The sequence below is a fragment of the Triticum dicoccoides genome, chromosome 2A (assembly GCF_002162155.2).
Source record: "Triticum dicoccoides isolate Atlit2015 ecotype Zavitan chromosome 2A, WEW_v2.0, whole genome shotgun sequence".
Classification (NCBI taxonomy): domain Eukaryota; kingdom Viridiplantae; phylum Streptophyta; class Magnoliopsida; order Poales; family Poaceae; genus Triticum; species Triticum dicoccoides.
The window spans coordinates 769,640,616-769,660,937 of NC_041382.1; positions in this window are offsets into that span (position 1 = coordinate 769,640,616).

Below are 20,322 nucleotides of genomic sequence, written 5' to 3' on the forward strand. Positions count from 1 at the left end.
AGTAGGGTGGTACCTCAATCTTGATACTAATCTATCGACTGGCTTCTCTCTCAAACACACACACACACACACTACCTGACACCGAAGGAGTAGGGTGGCACCTAGATCATGCTAGTAATCTATCTACTCCACTTTCAAGCACACACAGATACACACACACACACTTGCTAGTTGTGCCTCTATGCCTACCGTGCACACTCTCGATACGTCTTTCTCTCCCTCCCCTTCCCCACCCCAACCCCAACAATGACAGTAGAAGGGTGACAACTCGACCTGATCTTAATCAGTCAATTGGTTTCTCTCTCAAACATTGTGTCTCTGTGCCTCGCTCAGACACACTCGATACGTCTTTTTCTCTGTAGCCCCCTCCATATGTAGACTTCTCGCGCATGCACAGCTGTAGTGACGATGACACTGAACCCAATGTGCCTTGTTTTCACCAGCCTCATGTGATAGTTTTCACCCTGTTTTCTGTTAATTAACAAGACAACCTTTTCTTTGTTATTACTTGTGAATCTGAAGTCATTCGGGGCAGACATACAATATATCACTTCAACCCAATTATCGCAGTAACTATTTTAAAAGAAACTAGCTAGATGCACGTGCGTTGCACGGAACATTAAGATGCATTTGTATGAGTAGTTTATCTTGTGATAGAATAGCAAGATGCCCATGCATTGCACGGAACATCAAGATGCATTTATATGAGTAGTTTATCTTGTGAGAGAAAGGGATGAACGAGGGAAGGCCTTATTTGCAAATGTGGAGAGGGGTGTGGGTATCTTTTTGCAAAATTGCCATAGTTTCCTTCCTATCCGTCAGATATAAATCGGATGGCCTATATTGCTGGATGGCAGGAACACCATCATCACCAACTCTATTTTTTATAAGAGTAGATATATGTAAGTGTCACTGCCCCCCACCCACCCGCACACACACACTTCCCGACACCAAAGGAGTAGGGTGGCACCTCAATCTTGATACTAATCTATCGACTGGCTTCTCTCTCAGACACACACACACACTACCCGACACCGAAGGAGTAGGGTGGCACCTAGATCATGCTAGTTATCTATCTACTCCTCTTTCAAGCACACACAGATACACACACACACACACTCGCTAGTTGTGCCTCTATGCCTACTGTGCACACTCTCGATACGTCTTTCTCTCCCTCCCCTTCCCCACCCCCAACCCCAACAATGACAGTAGAAGGGTGACAACTCGATCTGATCTTAATCTGTCAATTGGTTTCTCTCTCAAACATTGTGTCTCTGTGGCTCGCTCAGACACACTCGATACGTCTTTTTCTCCGTAGCCCCCTCGATATGTAGACTTCTCGCGCGCACACAGCTGTAGTGACAATGACGCTGAACCCAATGTGTCTTGTTTTCACCAGCCTCATGTGATAGTTTTCACCCTGTTTTCTGTTAATTAACAAGACAACCTTTTCTTTGTTACTACTAGTGAATCTAAAATCATTCGGGGCAGACATACAATATATCACTTCAACCCAATTATTGCAGTAACTATTTTAAAAGAAACTAGCTAGATGCACGTGCGTTGCACGGAACATTAAGATGCATTTGTATGAGTAGTTTATCTTGTGAGAGAATAGCAAGATGCTCATGCGTTGCACGAAACATCAAGATGCATTTATATGAGTAGTTTATCTTGTGAGAGAAAGGGATGAACGAGGGAAGGCCTTATTTGCAAATGTGGAGAGGGGTGTGTGTATCTTTTTGCAAAATTGCCATAGTTTCCTTCCTATCCGTCAGATATAAATCGGATGGCCTATATTGCTGGATGGCAGGAACACCATCATCACCAACTCTGTTTTTTATAAGAGTAGAGATATGTAAGTGTCACCCCCCTACCCACCCACACACACACACTTCCCGACACCGAAGGAGTTGGGTGACACCTCAATCTTGATACTAATCTATCGACTGGCTTGTCTCTCAAACACACACACACACACACACTACTCGACACCGAAGGAGTAGGGTGGCACCCAGATCTTGATAGTAATCTATCTACTCCTCTTTCAAACACACACAGACACACACACACACACACTCGCTAGTTGTGCCTCTGTGCCTACCGCGCACGCTCTCGATATGTCTTTCTCTCCCTCCCCTTCCCCACCCCAACCCCAACAATGACAGCAGAAGGGTGACATCTCGATCTGATCTTAATCTGTCAATTGGTTTCTCTCACAAACATTGTGTCTCTGTACCTCGCTCAGACACACTCGATACGTCTTTTTCTCCGTAGCCCCCTTGATATGTAGACTTCTCGCGCGAGCACAGCTGTAGTGACGATGACGCTGAACCCAATGTGCCTTGTTTTCACCGGCCTCATGTGATATTTTTCACCCTGTTTTCTGTTAATTAACAAGACAACCTTTTCTTTGTTGCTACTAGTGAATCTGAAATCATTCGGGGCAGACATACAATATATCACTTCAACCCAATTATCGCAGTAACTATCTTAAAAGAAACTAGCTAGATGCCCGTGCATTGCATGGAACATCAAGATGCATTTGTATGAGTAGTTTATCTTGTGAGAGACTAGCAAGATGCCCATGCGTTGCACGGAATAGCAAGATGCATTTATATGAGTAGTTTATCTTGTGAGAGAAAAGGATGAACGAGGGAAGGCCTTATTTGCAAATGTGGAGAGGGGTGTGGGTATCTTTTTGCAAAATTGCCATAGTTTCCTTCCTATCTGTTAGATATAAATAAGACGACCTATATTGCAGGATGGCAGGCACACCATCATCACCAACTCTGGTTTTTTGTCTCTACTCCTATAAAAGACTTAGTTGGTGATGATGGTGTGTCTGCCATCTGTCATTTCTGACCATCAGATCTGCATCTAACGACTATGATGTAAGTCATGGCATTTCTGCAACAAGACCCCACTTCTCTGCTCCAATTTGCAGAAACCCCTTAGTATCTTGAAACCAACCACATCCCTCCCCCACCTCATCAAGACAGCCACAAGGAATATATTTTGAGTGAAACCTAATACGAGTATATTTTTAGTGATATATACACCAAACTAGAGTGTTTTTCTTTCAAGTTTGTGAACATGTATTATTCTATTTTGGATCCGTTGCAACACACGGGCACATTGCTAGTAAGAGTAGAGAAAAGGATGAACGAGGGAAGGCCTTGTTTGCAAACGTGGAGAGGGGTGTGGATATCTTTTTAGTTTCCTTCCAATCTGTTAGATATAAATCCAACGGCCTATATTGCAGGATGGCACGCACACCATTATCACCAACTCTTTTTTCTACTCCCTCTGTTCCTAAATATTTGTCTTTTTAGAGATTTCAACAAGTGGCTACATATGGTGCAAAATGAGTGAATCTACACTCTAAAATATGTCTACATACACATCCGTATGTGGTAGTCCATTTGAAATCTGAAAAAGACAAATATTTAGGAACAGATGGAGTATAAGAGTAGACATGCAGATATATCTCCAGCATGGTCTACAACAAAAATGTGCTGGAATGGTTAGCGCCGGATGCTCGCAACGTGATGACCTGAGTTCGAATTCTGTCTTTAACTTTAGATTTTTATATTATATATTACTTTTTTAATATATACTTCTTTCGCTACTGTACTAACAGTGGAACTGATACGTCTCCAACGTATCTATAATTTTTGATTGTTCCATGCTATTATATTATCTGTTTTGGATGTTTAATGGGCTTTATCATACACTTTTATATTATTTTTAGGACTAACCTATTAACCGGAGGCCGCGCCCAAATTGCTGTTTTTTTCCTATTTCAGTGTTTTGCAGAAAAGGAATATCAAACAGAGTCCAAACGGAATGAAACCTTCGGGAACGTGATTTTTGGAACAAACGTGATCCGGAGGACTTGGAGTGGACATCAAGCAATCAACGAGGACGCCACGAGGCAGGGAGGCACGCCTGCCCCCCTGGGCGCACCCCCACACTCGTGGGCCCCTCGTAGCTCCATCGACCTACTTCTTCCTCCTATATATACCTACGTACCCTGAAACATCCAGGAGCACCACGAAACCCTATTTCCACCACCGCAACCTTCTGTACCCATGATATCCCATCTTGGGGCCTTTTCCGGCGCTCCGCCGGAGGGGGCATTGATCATGGAGGGCTTCTACATCAACACCATAGCCTCTCCGATGATGTGTTAGTAGTTTACCTCAGACCTTCGGGTCCATAGTTATTAGCTAGATGGCTTCTTCTCTCTCTTTGGATCTGAATGCAAAGTTCTCCTCGATTCTCTTGGAGATCTATTCGATGTAATCTTCTTTTGCGATGTTTTTGTCGAGATCCGATGAATTGTGGGTTTATGATCAAGATTATGTATGAAATATATCCGAATCTCCTCTGAATTCTTTTATGTATGATTGGTTATCTTTGCAAGTCTCTTCGAATTATCAGTTTGGTTTGGCCTACTAGATTGATCTTTCTTGCAATGGGAGAAGTGCTTAGCTTTGGGTTCAATCTTGCGTTGCTCGATCCCAGTGACAAAAGGGGAAATGACACGTATTGTATTGTTGCCATCGAGGATAAAAGATGGGGTTTATATCATATTGCTTGAGTTTATCCCTCTACATTATGTCATCTTGCCTAATGCGTTACTCTGTTCTTATGAACTTAAAACTCTAGATGCATGCTAGATAGCGGTCGATGTGGGGAGTAATAGTAGTAGATGCAGAATCGTTTCGGTCTACTTGTCACGGACGTGATGCCTATATACATGATCATGCCTAGATATTCTCATAATTATGCTCAATTCTATCAATTGCTCGACAGTAATTTGTTCACCCATCGTAATACTTATGCTATCTTGAGAGAAGCCACTAGTTAAATCTATGGCCCCCGGGTCTATTTTCCATCATATAAGTTTCCGATCTACTTTATTTTGCTTTCTTTAATTTTAGTCTTTATCATAAAAATACCAAAAATATTATCTTATCATCTCTATCAGATCTCAATTATGCAAGTGGTCGTGAAGGGCTTGACAACCCCTTTATCGCGTTGGTTGCAAGGTTCTTATTTGTTTGTGTAGGTACTAGGACTTGAGTGTGTCCTCCTACTGGATTGATACCTTGGTTCTCAAAAACTGAGGGAAATACTTACGCTACTTTGCTGCATCACCCTTTCCTCTTCAAGGGAAAACCAACTCTGTGCTCAAGAGGTAGCAAGAAGGATTTCTGGCACCGTTGCCGGGGAGTCTACGCACAAGTCAAGACATACCAAGTACCCATCACAAACTCTTATCCCTCGCATTACATTATTTGCCATTTGCCTCTCGTTTTCCTCTCCCCCACTTCACCCTTGCCGTTTTATTCGCCCTCTCTTCCGTTCGCATCTCTATTGCTTTCTTCTCATGTGCTTGTGTGTTGGATTGCTTGTTTGTCACGATGGCTCAAGATAATACTAAATTGTGTGACTTCTCCAATACCAACAACAATGATTTTCTTAGCACTCTGATTGCTCCTCTTATCGATGCTGAATCTTGTGAAATTAATGCTGCTTTGTTGAATCTTGTCATGAAAGATCAATTCGCCGGCCTTCCTAGTGAAGATGCCGCTACCCATTTAAATAGCTTTGTTGATTTGTGTGATATGCAAAAGAAGAAAGATGTGGACAATGATATTGTTAAATTGAAGCTATTTCCGTTTTCGCTTAGAGATCATGCTAAAACTTGGTTTTCATCTTTGCCTAAAAATAGTATTGATTCTTGGAATAAGTGCAAAGATGCTTTTATCTCTAAGTGTTTTCCTCCTGCTAAGTTCATCTCTCTTAGAAATGATATTATGAATTTTAAGCAACTTGATCATGAACATGTTGCCAAGCTTGGGAGAGGATGAAATTAATGATACGCAATTGCCCTACTCATGGTTTGAATTTGTGGATGATTATACAAAAAATTTATGCCGGATTTAATTTTGCTTCTAGAAATCTTTTAGATTCGGCCACGGGAGGCACTTTTATGGAAATCACTTTAGGAGAAGCAACTAAACTCCTAGATAATATTATGGTTAATTATTCTCAATGGCACACTGAAAGATCTACTAGTAAAAAGGTTCATGCGATTGAAGAAATTAATGTTTTGAGTGGAAAGATGGATGAACTTATGAAATTGTTTGCTAATAAGAGTGTTTCTTCAGATCCTAATGATATGCCTTTGTCTACTTTGATTGAGAATAATAATGAATCTATGGATGTGAATTTTGTTGGTAGGAATAATTTTGGTAACAACGCGTATAGAGGAAACTTTAATCCTAGGCCGTTCCCTAGTAATTTCTCTAATAATTATGGTAATTCCTATAACAATTCCTATGGAAATTTTAATAAGATGCCCTATGAATTTGAGACTAGTGTTAAAGAGTTTATGATTTCTCCAAAGAATTTCAATACTTTGCTTGAAGAAAAATTGCTTAAAGTTGATGAATTGGCTCGGAACGTGGATAGAATTTCTCTTGATGTTGATTCTTTAAAGCTTAGATCTATTCCACTTAAGCATGATATCAATGAGTCTCTCAAATCCATGAGAATTTCCATTGATGAATGCAAAGAAAGAACCGCTAGTATGCGTGCTAAGAAAGATTGCTTTGTAAAGGCGTGTTCTTCTAGTTTTTATGAGAATAAAGATGAAGATCTAAAAGTTATTGATGTGTCCACTATTAAATCTTTGTTTTTCAATATGAATCTTGATAATGATGGGACTGGAGATGAATCAACTTTAGTTAAAAGGCTTCCCAATAATTCAGAGTTTTTAGATCTTGATGCAAAAATTGGTAAAAGTGGGATTGAAGAGGTCGAAACTTTAGATAGCATTGAACCCACTATTTGGATTTCAAGGAATTTAACTATGATAATTGCTCTTTGATAGATTGTATTTCCTTATTGCAATCCGAGCTAAATTCTACTCATGCTTATAGTCAAAATAAAGCCTTTACTAAACATATGGTTGATGCTTTGATGCAATCTTATGAAGAAAAACTTGAGTTGGAAGTTTCTATCCCTAGAAAACTTTATGATGAGTGGGAACCTACAATTAAAATTAAAATTAAATATCATGAATGCTATGCTTTGTGTGATTTGGGTGCTAGTGTTTCCATGATTCCAAAAACTTTGTGTAATTTGCTAGGTTTCCGTGAACTTGATGATTGCTCTTTAAATTTGCACCTTGCGGATTCCACTATCAAGAAACCTATGGGAAGAATTAATGATGTTATTATTGTTGCAAATAGGAATTATGTGCCCGTAGATTTTATCGTTCTTGATATAGATTGCAATCCTTCATGTCCTATTATTCTTGGTAGACCTTTCCTTAGAATGATTGGTGCAATTATTGATATGAAGGAAGGGAATATTAGATTCAAATTTCCATTAAGGAAAGGCATGGAACACTTCCATATAAAGAATATTAAATTACCTTATGAATCCATTATGAGATCCACTTATGGTTTGCCTACCAAAGATGGCAATACCTAGATCTATCCTTGTTTTTATGCCTAGCTAGGGGCGTTAAACGATAGCGCTTGTTGGGAGGCAACCCAAATTTATTTTAGTTTTTTGCTTTTTGGTTCTGTTTAGTAATAAGTTTTTGATCTAGCCTCTAGCTAGATTTGTTTTTGTGTTTCAATTAGTGTTTGTGCCAAGTAAAACCGTTAGGATAACCTACGGTGATAGTTATTTGATCTTGCTGTAAAAACAGAAACTTTGTGCGCACGAGATTAGTTTTCATAAATCACAGGAATGTGCTTTTCAGTTGATTCTTTTTGAAGTAGATCAATAAACAAATCATCTAGGACTTCCTAATTTCGTAGAATTGTTTACGTCCCAGAAGTTTGCGTTAGATACAGATTACTACAGATTGTTCTGTTTTTGACAGATTCTGTTTTTCATGTGTTGTTTGATTATTTTGATGAATCTATGGCTAGTAAAAGAGATTATAAACCATAGAGAAGTTGGAATATAGTAGGTTTAACACCAATATAAACAAATAATGAGTTCATTACAGTACCTTAAAGTGGTGGTTTGTTTTATTTTGCTAACGGAGCTTATGAGATTTTCTGATGAGTTTTGTGTTGGGAAGTTTTCAAGTTTTGGGTAAAGATTTGATGGATTATGGAACAAAGAGTGGAAAGAGCCTAAGCTTGGGGATTCCCATGGCACCCCAAGGTAAAATTCAAGGACAACCAAAAGCCTAAGCTTGGGGATGCCCCGGAAGGCATCCCCTCTTTCGTCTTCGTCTATCGGTAACTTTACTTGGAGCTATATTTTTATTCACCACATGATATGTGTTTTGCTTGGAGTGTCTTGTATGATTTGAGTCTTTGCTTTTTAGTTTGCCACAATCATCCTTGCTGTACACACCTTTTGAGAGATACACACTTGATTCAGAATTTATTAGTGAAGGAAATATGCCCTAGAGGCAATAATAAAGTTATTATTTATTTCCTTATATCATGATAAATGTTTATTATTCATGCTACAATTGTATTAACCGGAAACATGATACATGTGTGAATACATAGACAAACAAGAGTGTCACTAGTATGCCTCTACTTGACTAGCTCATTGAATCAAAGATGGTTATGTTTCCTAGCCATAGACAAAGAGTTGTCATTTGATTAACGGGATCACATCATTAGGAGAATGATGTGATTGACTTGACCCATTCTGTTAGCTTAGCACTTGATCGTTTAGTATGTTGCTATTGCTTTCTTCATGACGTATACATGTTCCTATGACTATGAAATTATGCAACTCCCGTTTATCGGAGGAACACTTTGTGTGCTACCAAACGTCACAATGTAATGCTACCTCTTGAGCACTGCGTTGGATTTCCTTGAAGAGGAAAGGGTGATGCAGTAGAGTAGAGTAAGTATTTCCCTCAGTTTTTGAGAACCAAGCTATCAATATAGTAGGAGGCTATGCGCAAGTCCCTCGTACCTACACAAAACAAATAGCTCCACGCAACCAACGATTAGGGGTTGTCAATCCCTTCATGGTCACTTACGAGAGTGAGATCTGATAGAGATGATAGATAATATTTTTTTGTATTTTTGGTATAAAGATGTAAAGTAAAATAAAAGCAAAGTAAAAAAGCAAAAAGCAATAATAAGGTGTTGAGAGATTATATGATAAAGATAGACCCGAGGGCCATAGATTTTACTAGTGGCTTCTCTCAAGAGCATAAGTATTTTACCGTGGGTGAACGAATTACTGTTGAGCAATTGACAGAATTGAGCATAGTTATGAGAATATCTAGGTATGATCATGTATATAGGCATCACGTCCGAGACAAGTAGACCGACTCCTGCCTGCATCTACTACTATTACTCCACTCATCGACCTCTATCCAGCATGCATCTAGAGTATTAAGTTCAAGAAAACAGAGTAACGCCTTAAGCAAGATGACATGATGTAGAGGGATAAATTCATGCAATATGATAAAAAACCCATCTTGTTATCCTCGATGGCAACAATACAATACGTGCCTTGCTGCCCTACTATCACAGGGAAAGGACACCGCAAGATTGAACCCAAAGCTAAGCACTTCTCCTATTGCAAGAAAAACCAATCTAGTAGGCCAAACCAAACTGATAATTCGAAGATACTTGCAAAGATAACCAATCATACATAAAAGAATTTAGAGAAGATTCCGATATTGTTCATAGATAATCTTGATCATAAACCTACAATTCATCGGTCTCAACAAACACACCGCAAAAAGAAGATTACATCGAATAGATCTCCACGAGAGAGGGGGAGAACATTGTATTGAGATCCAAAAAGAGAGAAGAAGCCATCTAGCTACTAACTATGGACCCGAAGGTCTGAGGTAAACTACTCACACTTCATCGGAGGGGCTATGATGATGTAGAAACCCTCCATGGTGGATTCCCCTTCCGGCAGAGCTCCGGAACAGGCCCCAAGATGGGATCTCGTGGATAAAGAAAGTTGCGGCGGTGGAATTAGGATTTTGGCTCCGTCCCTGATCGTTTCGGGGTACGTAGGTATATATAGGAGGAAGGAGTACGTCGGTGGAGCAACGGGGGGCCCACGAGGCAGGGCGGCGCGCCCCCACCCTCGTGGCCACCTCCCTTCTTTCTTGATGTGGGGTCCAAGTCTCCTGGATCATGTTCGGTGAGAAAATCACGTTCCCGAAGGTTTCATTCCGTTTGGACTCCATTTGATATTCCGTTTCTTCGAAACACTGAAATAGGCAAAAAAACAGCAATTCTGGGCCGGGCCTCCAGTTAATAGGTTAGTCCCAAAAGTAATATAAAAGTGGAAAATAAAGCCCAATATGGTCCAAAACAGTAGATAATATAGCATGGAGCAATCAAAATTATAGATACGTTGGAGACATATCAGGCATCCCCAAGCTTAATTCCTGCTCGTCCTCGAGTAGGTAAATGATAAAAAAGAATTTTTGATGCGGAATGCTACTTGGCATAATTTCAATGTAATTCTTCTTAATTGTGGTATGAATATTCAGATCCGAAAGATTCAAGACAAAAGTTTAATATTGGCATAAAAATAATAATACTTCAAGCATACCAACTAAGCAATTATGTCTTCTCAAAATAACATGGCCAAAGAAAGTTCATCCCTACAAAAATCATATAATTTAGTCATGCTCCATTTTTGTCACACAAGAATGCTCTCATCATGCACAATCCCGATGACAAGCCAAGAAATTGTTTCATACTTTAGTAATCTCAAACTTTATAAACCTTCACGCAATACATGAGCGTGAGCCATGGATATAGCACTATGGGTGGAATAGAATATGATGATGGGGGTTATGTGGAGAAGACAAAAAGGATAAAGTCTCACATCAACGAGGCTAATCAACGGGCTATGGAGATGCCCATCGATTGATGTTAATGCAAGGAGTAGGGATTGCCATGCAACGGATGCACTAGAGCTATAAATGAATGAAAGCTCAACAAAAGAAACTAAGTGAGTGTGCATTCAACTTGCTTGCTCACGAAGACCTAGGGCACTTGAGGAGGCCCATTGTTGGAATATACAAGCCAAGTTCTATAATGAAAAATTCCCACTCGTATATGAAAGTGACAAAACAAGAGACTCTCTAGCATGAAGATTATGGTGCTACTTTGAAGCACAAGTGTGGGAAAAAGGATAGTAGCGTTGCCCCTTTTTATTTATATATATATTTTTATTTTTTTGGGCCTTCCTTTCTTTTCTTTGGTCTTTCTTTTTTTTTTCTTTTTTTCTTTTTTTATTGGGACAATGCTCTATTAAATGATGATCATCACACTTCTATTTATTTACAACTCAATTATTACAACTCAATACTAGAACAAAGTATGACTCTATATGAATGCCTCTGGCAGTGTACCGGGATATGCAATGAATCAAGAGTGACATGTATGAAAGAATTATGAATGGTGGCTTTGCCGCAAATACTATGTCAACTACATGATCATGCTAAGCAATATGACAATGATGAATATGTCATAAAAAACGGAACGGTGGAAAGTTGCATGGCAATATATCTAGGAATGGCTATGGAAATGCCATAATAGCTTAGGTAGGTATGGTGGCTGTTTTGAGGAAGATATAAGGAGGTTTATGTGTGAAAGAGCGAATCATATCACGGGGTTTGGATGCACCGGCGAAGTTTGCTCCAACTCTCAATGTGAGAAAGGGCAATGCACGGTACCGAAGAGGCTAGCAATGATGGAAGGATGAGAGTGCGTATAATCCATAGACTCACATTAGTCATAAAGAACTCATATACTTATTGCAAAAATCTACAAGCCATCAAAAACCAAAGCACTACGCGCATGCTCCTAGGGGGATAGATTGGTAGGAAAAGACCATCGCTCGTCCCCGACCGCCACTCATAAGGAGGACAATCAAATAACACCTCATGTTTCAAATTTGTTACATAACTTTTACCATACGTGCATGCTACGGGACTTGCAAACTTCAACACAAGCATTTCTCAAATTCACAACTACTCAACTAGCACAACTTTGATATTATCACCTCCATATCTCAAAACAATTATCAAGCATCGAACTTTTCTTAGTATTCAACGCACTCAAAAGAAAGTTTTACAAATCTTGAATACCAAGCATATTAAGGTTTTTAAGCAAATTACCATGCTATTTAAGACTCTCAAAATAATCTAAGTGAAGCATGAGAGATCAATAGTTTCTATAAAACGAATCCACCACCGTGCTCTAAAAGATATAAGTGAAGCACTAGAGCAAAACTATATAGCTCAAAAGATATAAGTGAAGCACATAGAGTATTCTAACAAATTCCAATTCATGGATGGATCTCTCAAAAGGTTTGTACAGCAAGGATGATTGTGGTAAACTAAAAAGCAAAGACTCAAATCATACAAGACGCTCCAAGCAAAACACATATCATGTGGTGAATAAAAATATAGCTCCAAGTAAAGTTACCGATGGAAGTAGACGAAAGAGGGGATGCCTTCCGGGGCATCCCCAAGCTTTGACTTTTTGGTGTCCTTGTATTATCTTGGGGGTGCCATGGGCATCCCCAAGCTTAGGCTCTTGCCACTCCTTGTTCCATAATCCATCAAAAGATTTCACCCAAAACTTGAAAACTTCACAACACAAAACTCAACAGAAATCTCATGAGCTCCGTTAGCGAAAGAAAACGAAAGACCACTTCAAGGTATTGTAATGAAATCATTTTTTATTTATATTGGTGTTAAACCTACTGTATTCCAACTTCTCTATGGTTTATAAACTATTTTACTAGCCATATATTCATCAAAATAAGCAAACAACACACGAAAAACAGAATCTGTCAAAAACAGAACAGTCTGTAGTAATCTGTAACTAATGCAAACTTCTGGAACGTGAAAAATTAAGCCAAATTAGGAAGTTCTAGATAATTTGTTTATTGATCAACAGTAAAAAGAATCAACTAAAAAGCACGTTCCTGTGATTTATGAAAACTAATCTCGTGCGCACAAAGTTTCTGTTTTCTGCAGCAGAATCAAAATAACTATCACCCTACGTTATCCTAACGGTTTTACTTGGCACAAACACTAATTAAAACATAAAAACACATCTAAACAGAAGGTAGATGGATTATTTATTCCTAAACAGAAGCAAAAGCACAAAATTAAAATAAAATTGGGTTGCCTCCCAACAAGCGCTATAGTTTAACGCCCTTAGCTAGGCATAAAAGCAAGGATAGATCTAGGTATTGCCATCTTTGGTAGGCAATTCTTCAATGAGACATCTATGATCCTTAGGAATTTCCTTCTTTTTAGTAATTATCAAACTTCTAGGCACAAAATCAAAAAATTCATTCGTAGCAAATGGTTCCTTAATCATAGCAAAAAGATTGGGATGAATACTTATAGATTTAAGATCCGCGATTTCCTTACTAGAGGATTCACCCTTATTTTTAGGAACATACATAAGCTTGGCAGTTTTAGTGGGAGGACTTGGAGTATTCTTTACGGAAGAAAAAGCAGTTCCCAAGTTGGTAATGACATCTTCTAGTTTATCGATCCTAGTGGAATCCTGATTTATTTTCTCATTAACTATAGGTTCATTCTCTTTAATATTTTTCAAAGTGACTCCTACTTTAGATCCATATTGAGAGATTCAGGTGTGGATCTTTTTATCCAAATTTTCAATTAACTCTACGGTGGCAACCTTATTTTCACTGATTTCAAGCCTTTGCATTACATGCTCCAAAGTTAATATAATTCCATTAACCAAAAGAGGGGGAGAGCCAAACAAATCTATCATAGCATTATAAGATTCAAAGACATGGCTACCCAAGAAATTCCCTCCGGTAATGGTATCAAGGATATATCTGTACCAAGGATTAGCACCTACATAAAAATTGCGGAGAAGAACTGAAGTAGATTGCTTCCTGGTAGATCTATTTTGAGCATTGCAAATTCTATACCAAGCGTCTTTTAGATTTTCTCCCTCCGTTTGCTTAAAATTTAGAACTTCATTCTTGAGAGACAACAGAGAAGATAGAGGACTAGCCATAACGACAAGCAAGCAAGAAAAAGGCAAATGGAAAAGGAGAGGGCGAATAAAACGGCAAGGGTGAAGTGGGGGAGAGGAAAACGAGAGGCAAATGGCAAATAATGTAATGCGAGAGATAAGGGATTGTGATGGGTACTTGGTATGTTGACTTTTGCGAAGACCTCCCCGGCAACAGCGCCAGAAATCTTCCTGCTACCTCTTGAGCACTGCGTTGGGTTTCCTTGAAGAGGAAAGGGTGATGCAGCAGAGTAGAGTAAGTATTTACTTCAGTTTTTGAGAACCAAGGTATCAATCCAGTAGGAGGCTATGCGCAAGTCCCTCGTACCTACACAACACAAATAGCGCCACGCAACCAATGCGATTAGGGGTTGTCAATCCCTTCACGGTCACTTACGAGAGTGAGACCTGATAGAGATGATAGATAATATTTTTGGTATTTTTGGTATAAAGATCCAAAGTAAAATAAAAGCAAAGTAAAAAGGAAAAAGGAATAATAAAGTGTTGAGAGATTAATATGATAAAGATAGACCCGGGGGCCATAGATTTCACTAGTGGCTTCTCTCAAGAGCATAAGTATTTTACGGTGGGTGAACGAGTTACTGTTGAGTAATTGATAGAACGAGCATAGTTATGAGAATATCTAGGTATGATCATGTATATAGGCATCACGTTCGAGACAAGTAGACCGACTCCTGCCTGCATCTACTACTATTACTCCACTCATCGACCGCTATCCAGCATGCATCTAGAGTATTAAGTTCAAGAAAACAGAGTAACGCCTTAAGCAAGATGACATGATGTTGAGGGATAAATTCATGCAATATGATAAAAACCCCATCTTGTTATCCTCGATGGCAACAATACAATACGTGCCTTGCTGCCCCTACTGTCACTCGGAAAGGACACCGCAAGATTAAACCCAAAGCTAAGCATTTCTCCTATTGCAAGAAAAAACAATCTAGTAGGCCAAACCAAACAGACAGTTCAAAGAGACTTGCAAAGATAAACAATCATACATAAAAGAATTCAGAGAAGATTCAGATATTGTTCAAAGATAATCTTGATCATAAACCCACAATTCATCAGTCTCAACAAACACACCGCGAAAAGAAGATTACATCGAATAGATCTCCATGAGAGAGGGGGAGAACATTGTATTGAGATCCAAAAAGAGAGAAGAAGCCATCTAGCTACTAACTATGGACCCGAAGGTCTGAGGTATACTACTCACACTTCATCGGAGGGGCTATGATGATGTAGAAGCCCTCTATGGTGGATTCCCCTTCCGGTGGAGCTCCGGAACAGGCCCCAAGATGGGATCTCGTGGATACAGAAAGTTGCGGCGGTGGAATTAGGTTTTTGGCTCTGTCCCTGGTCATTTCGGGGTACGTAGGTATATATAGGAGGAAGGAGTGCGTCGGTGGAGCAACGGGGGGCCCACGAGGTAGGGGGGCGCACCCCCATCCTCGTGGCCACCTCCCTTCTTTCTTGACGTGGGGTCCAAGTCTCCTGGATCATGTTCGGTGAGAAAATCACGTTCCCGAAGGTTTCATTCCGTTTGGACTCCGTTTGATATTCCGTTTCTTCGAAACACCGAAATAGGCAAAAAAATAGCAATTCCGGGCTGGGCCTCCGGTTAATAGGTTAGTCCGAAAAGTAATATTAAAGTGGAAAATAAAGCCCAATATGGTCCAAAACAGTAGATAATATAGCATGGAGCAATCAAAAATTATAGATATGTTGGAGACGTATCACGTAACTGGGTGATTATAAAGGTGCTCTACAGGTGTCTCCGAAGGTACTTGTTGGGTTGGCGTATTTCGAGATTAGGATTTGTCACTCTGATTGTCGGAGAGGTATCTGTGGGCCCACTCGGTAATGCACATCACTATAAGCCTTGCAAGCATTGCAACTAATGATTTAGTTGCGGGATGATGTATTACGGAACGAGTAAAGAGACTTGCCGGTAAGGAGATTGAACTAGGTATTGAGATACCGACGATCGAATCTCGGGCAAGTAACATATCGATGACAAAGGGAACAACATATGTTGTTATGCGGTTTGACCGACAAAGATCTTCATAGAATATGTAGGAGCCAATATGAGCATCCAGGTTCCGCTATTGGTTATTGACCGGAGACGTGTCTCGGTCATGTCTACATAGTTCTCGAACCCGTAGGGTCCACACGCTTAATGTTCGATGATGGTTGTATTATGATTTTATGTATTTTGATGTACCGAAGGTAGTTCGGAGTCCCGGATGTGATCACGGAGCTAACGAGGAGTCTCGAAATGGTCGAGACATGAAGATTGATATATTGGACCACTATATTCGGACACCGGAATGGTTCCGGGGGTTATCGGATATATATTGGAGTACCGGGGGTTACCGGAACCCCCCCGGGAAGCTATTGAGCCTTATTGGCCTTAGTGGAAAGGAGAGAGGGAGGCCAGGAGGTGGCGCGCGACCCCCCTTGCCCCAATCCGTATTGGGAAAGGAAAGGGGGCGGCGGCCCCCCTTCTCCTTCCTTCTCTCCACCTCCTCCTTCCCTTTCTCCTACTTGGAATAGGAAAGGGGGGGGGGCAAACCTACTTGGAGTAGGATTGGCCCCCCTAGGGCACGCCTCTCCCCTTGGCCGGCCCTCTCCTCCTCCCCCTTTATATACGAAGGAGGGGGCCACCCCATAGAGACAACAATTGATCTCTTGGATCTCTTAGCCGTGTGCGGTGCCCCACTCCACCAAAATCCACCTCGATAATATCGTAGCGGTGCTTAGGCGAAGCCCTGCGTCGGTAGAACATCATCATCGTCACCACGCCGTCGTGCTGATGGAACTCCCCCTCAAAGCTCGGCTGGATCGGAGTTCGAGGGACGTCATCGAGTTGAACGTGTGCTGAACTCGGAGGTGTCGTGGGTTCGGTACTTGATCGGTCGGATCGTGAAGACGTACGACTACATCAACCGCATTGTGCTAACGCTTCTGCTTTCGGTCTACGAGGGTACGTGGACACACTCTCCCCTCTCGTTGCTATGCATCACCATGATCAAGTGTGTGCGTAGAATTTTTTTTTGAAATTACTACGTTCCCTAACAGTGGCATCCGAGCCAGGTTTTATGTGTTGATGTTATATGCACGAGTGGAATGCAAGTGAGTTGTGGGCGATACAAGTCATACTGCTTACCAGCATGTCACACTTTGGTTCAGCGGTATTGTTGGATGAAGCAGCCCCGACCGACATTACGCGTACGCTTACGCGAGACTGGTTCTACCAACGTGCTTTGCACACAGGTGGCTGGCGGGTGTTAGTTTCTCCATCTTTAGTTGAACCAAGTGTGGCTACGCCCGGTCCTTGAGAAGGTTAAAACAACACTAACTTGACGAACTATCGTTGTGGTTTTGATGCGTAGGTAAGAACGGTTCTTGCTCAGCCCGTAGCAGCCACGTAAAACTTGCAACAACAAAGTAGAGGACGTCTAACTTGTTTTGCAGGGCATGTTGTGATGTGATATGGTCAAGGCATGATGCTATATTTTATTGTATGAGATGATCATGTTTTGTAACCGAGTTATCGGCAACTGGCAGGAGCCATATGGTTGTCGCTTTATTGTATGCAATGCAATCGCCCTGTAATTGCTTTACTTTATCACTAAGCGGTAGCGATAGTCGTAGAAGCAATAGTTGGCGAGACGGCAACGATGCTACGATGGAGATCAAGGTGTCGTGCCAGTGACGATGGTGATCATGACGGTGCTTCAGAGATGGAGATCACAAGCACAAGATGATGATGGCCATATCATATCACTTATATTGATTCATGTGATGTTTATCTTTTATGCATCTTATTTTGCTTTGATTGACGGTAGCATTATAAGATGATCTCTCACTAAATTTCAAGATAAAAGTGTTCTCCCTGAGTATGCACCGTTGCATAAGTTCGTCGTGCCCAGACACCACGTGATGATCGGGTGTGATAAACTCTACGTCCATCAACGGGTGCAAGCCAGTTTTGCACACACAGAATACTCAGGTTAAACTTGTCGAGCATAGCATATGCAGATATGGCCTCGGAACATTGAGACCGAAAGGTCGAGCGTGAATCATATAGTAGATATGATCAACATAGTGATGTTCACCATTGAAAACTACTCCATTTCACGTGATGATTGGTTATGGTTTAGTTGATTTGGATCACGTGATCACTTAGATGATTAGAGGGATGTCTATCTAAGTGGGAGTTCTTTAGTAATATGATTAATTGAACTTTAATTTATCATGAACTTAGTCCTGGCAGTATTAGCATATCTATGTTGTAGATCAATCGCTCGCATTTACCTCCCCTGTTTTATTTTTGATATGTTCCTAGAGAAAACTAAGTTGAAAGATGTTAGTAGCAATGATGCGGATTGGATCCGTGATCTGAGGATTATCCTCATTGCTGCACAGAAGAATTATGTCCTTGATGCACCGCTAGGTGACAGACCTATTGCTGGAGTAGATGCAGACGTTATGAACGTTTGACAAAGCTCGGTATGATAACTACTTGATAGTTTAGTGCACCATGCTTTACGGCTTAGAACCGGGACTTCAAAATTTTTTGAACGCCACGGAGCATATAAGATGTTCCAAGTGTTGAAATTGGTATTTCATACTCATGCCCGTGTCGAGAGGTATGAGACCTCCGACAGCACTTTGCCTACAAGATGGAGGAGAATTGCTCAGCTAGTGAGCATGTGCTCAGAATGTCTGAGTACTACAATCACTTGAATCAAGTGGGAGTTAATCTTCCAGATAAGATAGTGATTGACAGAGTTCTCTAGTCACTATCACCAAGTTACTAGAACTTCGTGGTGAACTATAATATGCAAGGGATAACAGAAACGATTCCCAAGCTCTTTGTGATGCTGAAATAGACGAAGGTAGAAATCAAGAAAAGCATCAAGTGTTGATAGTTGACAAGACCACTAGTTTCAAGAAAAGGGCAAAGGGAAGAAGGGGAACTTCAAGAAGAACGACAAGCAAGTTGCTGCTCAAGTGAAGAAGCCCAAGTCTGGACCTAAGCCTGAGAGTAAGTGCTTCTACTGCAAAGGGACTAGTCACTGGAAGCGGAACTACCCCAAGTATTTGGCGGATAAGAAAGGATGGCAAAGTGAACTAAAGTATATTTGATATACATGTTATTGATGTGTACTTTACTAGTGTTTATAGAAACCCCTCGGTATTTGATATTGGTTCAGTTGCTAAGAGTAGTAACTTGAAACGGGAGTTGCAGAATGAACATAAACTAGTTAAGGGTGAAGTGACGATGTGTGTTGGAAGTAGTTTCAAGATTGATATGATCATCATCGCACACTCCCTATACTTTCGGGATTAGTGTTGAACCTAAATAAATGTTATTTGGTGTTTGCATTGAGCATGAATATGATTTGATCATGTTTATTGCAATATGGTTATTCATTTAAATTAGAGAATAATTGTTGTTCTATTTACATGAATAAAGCCTTCTATGGTCATACACCCAATGAAAATGGTTTGTTGGATCTCGATCGTAGTGATACACATATTCATAATATTGAAGCCAAAAGATGCAAAGTTAATAATGATAGTGCAACTTATTTGTGGCACTGCCGTTTAGGTCATATTGGTGTAAAGCGCACGAAGAATCTCCATGCTGATGAGCTTTTGGAATCACATGATTATGAATCACTTGATGCTTGTGAACCATGCCTCATGGGCAAGATGACTAAAACTCTGGAACAATGGAGCGAGCAACTGACTTATTGGAAATAATACATACTGATGTATGCGGTCCGATAAGTGTCGAGGCTCGCGGCGGGTATCGTTATTTCCTAACCTTCACAGATGATTTGAGCAGATATGGGTATATCTACTTGATGAAACACAAGTCTGAAACTTTTGAAAAGTTCAAAGAATTTCAGAGTGAAGTGGAGAATCATCGTAACAAGAAAATAAAAGTTTCTACGATATGATCGCAGAAGTAAAATATTTGAGTTAACGAGTTTGGCCTTCAGTTAAAACAATGTGAAATAGTTTCACTACTCACGCCACCTGGAACACCATAGTGTAATGGTGTGTCCGAACGTCGTAACCGTACTTTATTAGATATGGTGCGATCTATGATGTCTCTTACCGATCTACCACTATCATTCTGGGATTATGCATTAGAGACAGCTACATTCATGTTAAATAGGGCACCATCTAAATCCGTGGAGATGACACCGTATGAACTGTGGTTTGGCGAGAA